The sequence below is a fragment of the Terrapene carolina genome, unplaced genomic scaffold, assembly GCF_002925995.2.
Source record: "Terrapene carolina triunguis isolate 2854851 unplaced genomic scaffold, T_m_triunguis-2.0 Scaffold96, whole genome shotgun sequence".
In the NCBI taxonomy this organism is placed as follows: domain Eukaryota; kingdom Metazoa; phylum Chordata; order Testudines; family Emydidae; genus Terrapene; species Terrapene triunguis.
Genome location: NW_020664447.1, coordinates 55632309 through 55638667, shown reverse-complemented (window position 1 = coordinate 55638667; position 6359 = coordinate 55632309).

The following is a 6359-nucleotide window of genomic DNA, read 5'->3' as shown; positions in this document are numbered from 1 at the left end:
CGTTGAGCAGGTGGTTGGACTAGATGACCTCCTGAGGTCCCTTCTAACTCTGATATTCTACGATTCTATGATTATGTATCCTAGCATAACAGTGTTAACCAAATATATATGTGCAAGACCTCAACAGGAAGACCAGTACAAAAATATCACTTGTGAAAAATAGTCTACTTTGTGGCTCTAAAAACACATGCTTCTTCAAAAGCAGGTTATAGTATTAGTGGGTAGGGGTATTAGTTCCCCACTATCTCAGCATCTTGTTGGGTTATAGTGGGTATTAAGTTGGTTGAAGGAATAGTGACATGACAACAAGGTTCTCTCTTTAAAAGGGACTTTTATATTAGAGCAAAGCTGAATAAAGACAGCATCTATGTAAACAGCTATTTCCTTTCATTGTGATATTTTGCATTTCCTTGGTTATTATTGCTAATTATGTAAGACAGTTGTTCTAAAAGGTCTTTCTCCCTCAAAGCCCACTTTTCCCTTTCCCCTTTATCCTGCAGTTAAGTCATAATCCCATGCTCGCAACATGCAGATTCTGCTTCAGACTTCCCATGGGTTAGATAAACCACAATAAATAAATAATTTCAACATTTATGAAAAAAGAACTTGACAGTGTCTTTTAAATAAGATTTTTTTTAATTAAAATAATTCTAATAACCCTCATTTTACTGTACATTGTAGGAACTGGATTTTCTTTTGGAAGATTCTCTGAGGAGATACTGGCTATAAACTGGGCAATGTGTTTGAAAAGACAGTTTTTAATTACAATAGGTGTTTTTGATGAGCCTAGCGTGGCCTACATGCTGGTGAAAGGGCATATCATTTGGGAAGACAACAGTGTGGGAGCCCAATGTCACAGATTGTAAAGCTGTTTCCATCCTGTTTAAACATTAGGATAAGAACTCTTAAGAAATAGGGTAGTGTTTGCCCAGCATGAGTTGAAAGCTGTGTAAGCGTGATAGCTACTGAATTCATACTGTTAACTTTTAACTTATGATAATCACCTAATAACGTATTGATTTTTGTTGCTAATAAATTGCTGGATGGCATATGAACAGCTCTGGAGACAGGAAAAGATTAAAAGAAGAAAAAATTGCCTATCAGAAGATCAAATTTATGACCAATGGGGTTGCCACCAGCAGGATTCTCAGAAGTGCAGAAGTGCCATGTTCTTAATTAAGCTTTATTTTCGAAAACGGAATTAAGATTTTAGACCTAGCAAAGAGTGTTCTCCACCATATAGGATTCAGAGTTCTGCACTGAATAAAACGGCTGCAGCTTAATATTAAGGCTAACATTGTGGTTGTTTAGATACCTCTACATTTGAGGCTATATAAATTGAACAATTGATGTTTTTTAATTGTCTGTTATTTTTGGCTACTTATAATCTCAATACATGCACAATAGGTGCTCAATGTACTCCAACCATTTTAAGAACTAGCAGCCATATTTTGCTTCCATTTGTGCTCAGAGAACTCCAGTTAAGATGTACCAGTATAACTGAGAGCAAAATTTGTTCTTTGATTTATCATATCAACTTTTATGCTTTGTACTTGAGCTGAACTTTACACTGCAAAAGAGAATGTTAGGGAGCAGACTTTTTCATAACTCTGTGAGCCTGAACTGCCTATGCAGTTGCTGTGCTTAGATATGATAACTGATTAATTGTGCTTGCTATGATATAGGAAAGCAATTGTAGTACTGTAATTGCATATACAACTAGGGTGACCGGCAGGGTGTTTAACTCCCTCTTCCATTGTTAATTTGGCGCTTTGTAGGACCTTGTTCTTATCATCAATACACTGAAGACTTTAAACCATATTGTAGTAAGAAATACAAATTCAAATGACTTAAGCCACTTAATCAAACAGTCAACATGTGCCTGGATTTCAGGAGGTAAATGAAGCTCCTCTTCAATTTTAATTAAACTTTCCAGCACGCCTGTGTGATTTTTGATTAGGGGGCGAACAGCATCAACTCTTGCGCTCCACCTAGTTTTAGATACAGAGTGAAGAGATATATTCGCAGTGGTTTGCAAAATTTTCCATCTCGCAGGGCTAAGAGCAAATACTTTATAGAGTTTCTGAACATTTCCAAAATATGTTTTTACCTCTACACTGGTTTCCATAGCGTGGGTGCCACAGAGGTTCAGCGTGTGAGTGCTGCATGGAGAAAAATAGGCTTGGGCATTTTCTTCCAAAATTCTTGTCTTTACTCCCTGAAATTTTCCTGACATGTTAGAGGCATTGTCATATCCCTGCCCTCTGCACCAAGATAGTTCTAAGTCACATTCTTTTAAAAACCTCTTTATCTGTTCTGCTATATCTGAGCCAGTCTTCTTTTCAAAATCTACTAGTTTAACAAATCTTTCATGCAAATCCCAATTTCCGTTTTTTTGCATCACATATCTCAGAATAAAAACTAACTGCTCTGTGTGTGAAACATCAGGTGTACCATCAACAACAATGCTGAAATATCAGGCTTTTCTTACCTCTTCAAGAATAGAGTTTAAAACTTTCTCCCCACACAGTTTCAAGAACTCATTCTGACTACGCCATGACCAGGGCCAGCTCCAGGCACCAGCTTAACAAGCAGGTGCTTGGGGCGGCCAAGGGAGAGGGGCGGCACCTGCGGCAATTCGGGGGCGGCAGGTCCCTCACTCCCTCTAGGAGCGAAGGACCTGCCGCTGAACTGCCGCCGCCGATCGCGGCTTTTTTTTTTTTGCTTGGGGCAGCAGAAATGCTGGAGTCGGCCCTGGCCATGACAGGTAGTGAGCCTGCATTCTTCGACCAGACTCTCTGCATTGAGCTACCAACCCCCATGTGTTGTGGAACAATTTGAACTGCAACAGAAATTAAAATAGATGTTGAAGTACCTGTCACAACCATCGTGCACAGGAGGGAGAATATCTTGCAAAATGTATGCTCTAAATTTTACTCTATATCACTTCGTTATGCTTTGGCAACATCAAGAAGCATTGCCCACATAGGCGTGCACAGCACATTTCATTAGGGTGTGCACCCAGGGATTTTTTTTTTTTTTTTAAAGGTGAACATTTATTGAATACTCAATCATAAAGGACATTATTTTTATTCATCAAACAAACTAAAGAAACTAAAACTTAACTAAACTTAATTTTTTTAAAATTAACAACTAAACTTTACTTAAAAAATGAGACACAAAATACCAAATTTTTGCTGTAGTGATAACCAGGCATATACAAAGATACAGTCAATTTTCATGATCTTTATCTTTAACCAGATAATGAGCTAACCCAAATTGACCCAAACAGATTAAGGTTTCTTCATCTTCCTGTCCTAGAGAATGAGACGTCGCTCACCAGGTGTTATGGACTTAAATTCCTCAATCACGTCATTGTAATTAACTGACAAAGCCAATTCTTGTTCAATGTACAAAATCATGAGTGAGTCGAGGCGCTGTTGGGACACTGTACTTCTTAGTTTGTTTTTTACATGTGCTAGTTTCGAAAAGGCTCTTTCACATGAACAACTTGTCTGCTCCTTTTCTTATCTTAACAACGAACCGATCCATATTTTAAAATTAAAAGGGGGCATCATACGATTGAATTAAAATGTAAAGCCATGGGCTTGTTATGCTATTTCAGTAGAGTACATGCGACAAAGATTACAAACACTGTAGACACTGCGCTGGGCACGCCTGACGCGGCCGCTTATATAGGTCAAAGCATTTTCTAGAATAGTAGTCGGAGGGAAGGGGAGGACCAATGGTAATGCGGCGCTGCAGTAGAGACGCATGCTGCAAGCGAACGCGGGCTTTCTATATAGAGCGTATCATGCGATTAAATTAAAACACAAAGCCACTTTTTTTCTGAGACATTAGGGCAGGCATGGGCAAACTTTTTGGCCCGAGGGCCACATTGAGGTTCCAAAATTGTATGAAGGGCTTGGTAGGGAAGGCTGTGTCTCCCCAAACAGCCTAGCCCTGCTCCCTATCTGACCCACACCCACTTCCTGCTCCCCGACTGTCCCCCTCAGAATCCCCGACCCATCCTGCTGCTTGTCCCCTGACCACCCCCCGAGACCCCTCCCAACCACCCCCCCGGGACCCCACCCCCCACCACTCCCTGTCCCTTGACTGCCCCGACCCCTATCCACCCCCCCACCGAGTCCTGACAGACCCCCGGAATGCCCACGATCCAACCCCCTGATCCCTGTCCCCTGACCGCCCCCCCCAGAACCTCTGCCCCATCCAACCCCCCCGATCCCTGTCCCCTGATTGTCCCCGGGACTCCCTGCCCCTTATCCAACCCTCCCAGCCCCTTACCATGCCGCTTACCCCACCTCCCCCCTCTCCCGGAGCTTCAGCGAGCCGTGTCCAGGAGCGGCCCTGGACAGCGCTGCAGCAGCGTGGCTCTGGTGGGACCTGAGCTCCTGCCTCTCGGCCCGCTGGAGCTCGCAGCCCCGCCCCTTTATACCATGCGGCTCTGAGCGGGAGCCTGCCAGAGCCACACTGCTGCAGCGCTGTCCAAGGCCGCTCCTGGACGCAGCACACTGAGGCGCCGGGAGATGGGGGAAGGCAGAGGCGGGGCCAGGAGGGGGAGTCTCAGACATTCTCGTGGGGGCCCCTGCAGAGCCTGGGGCCTGGGGCAAATTGCCCCACTTGCCGCGCCCCCCCCCCCCCCGGGGGGCCGGGGACCCGACAGCAAGTGTGAAAAATTGGGACGGGGTGGGGGGTAATAGGAACCTATATAAGAAAAAGACCCAAAAATCGAGACTGTTCCTATAAAATCGGGACATCTGGTCACCCTGTATACAGCTAAGGCATCCTCAGTTATAAATAAATAACCCTAAACAGTAAATTAAAAAAAAATTACACTTGTATAATTTTTATAATGGACAAAAAGTAAACCCTCAACATTGTACGACCTTAAAAAAAAAAAGTTGTCCTCTTCCCCTTTTTACATTGTAGATAACACATTTGTAAATGTTAACCAGTACACTCCCCAATTGTTTGTTCCACATTACAAACCTATTTTCTGCTATACTTGTGGTTGCCAAGCTCAACACGCTAATAGAAGTTAAAACGACAAGTGACTGCCTTCACTAGGATTTTAACACAGGTAAGTTAACATGTGTTTGTTTAACACTGGTTAAATATATACCTTTCTTCCTAGTGAAGACACAGCCAAGGGGCTCAGTCAAGGTAAAGAAGAAAGGTTTGCAACCTGGGAGTGTCCACACTAGCCTTTACAAAGGCATCAGCTATCTTGAGTTAATTAGCAATCAATTAACTCTAGGCAAAAAAACTATTGCAGGCAGGACCATGGTGACTGGAAAACTTATAAAATTATATGACAAGAATGAAGAGACTGAAAACTAAAGTATGTGTACACTAGCACTTTGTCAGCAAAACTTTTGTCGGTCAGGGGTGTGACCCTGCATGCCCCCCCACGCATTGCCCCTGCACTGGGGTGTGAAAAAGCCACCCCGTTAAGAAGTCTTCCATTGAGCTAGCTCAGTGGTTTTCAAAGTTCTTTTCCGGGGACCCAGTTGAAGAAAATTGTTGATACCCGCGACCCAATGGAGCTGGGGATGAGAGGTTTGGAGTGTGGAAGGGGCTCAGGACAGGGGCAGGGGGTTGGAGGGTTGAGGTGCAGGGGTGAGGGATCTGGGGTGGGGCCGGGAATGAGGGGTTCAGGGTGTGGGAGGGGGCTCTGAGCTGGGGCAGGGGGTTGGAGTGCAGAAGGGGGTCAGGGCTCTGGGCTGGGGGTGCAGGCTCTGGAGTGGGACCAGGAATGAGGGGTTTGGGGTGCAGGAGAGGCTCCAGGTTTGGGGTGGGGCTCGGAGCTGGGGCAGGGGGTTGGAGTGCAGGAGGGGGTCAGGGCTCTGGGCTGGAGGTGCAGGCTCTGGGGTGGGGCCGGGGATGAGGGGTTTGGGGTGCAGGAAGGCATTCCAGGTTTGGGGGGAGGCTCAGACGGGGGCAGGGGGTTGGGGTTTGGGGTTGAGGCGCGGACTTACCTCCGGCAGCTCCCGGTCAGCGGCGCAGCGGGGGTGCTAAGGCAGGCTTCCTGCCTGTCCTGGCACCATGGAACGCACTGTGCCCCAGAAGCGGCCAGAAGCAGGTCTGGCTCCTAGGCGAAGGTGTGCAAGCACCACCACCCCAAGTTTCCAGTCAATGGGAGTACACAGCCGGTGCTCGGAGTGGGGGCAACGCGTGGAGCTCCGTGGCCCCCCCCGCTTAGAAGCCAGACCCACTTTTGGCAGCTTCCGGGGCACAGCACGGTGTTGGAAAAGGTAGGCACTAGCCTGCCTTAGCTGGGCAGCACCGCCAACGGGACTTTTAACATCCCAGTCGGCAGTGCTGACCAGAGCAAGGCG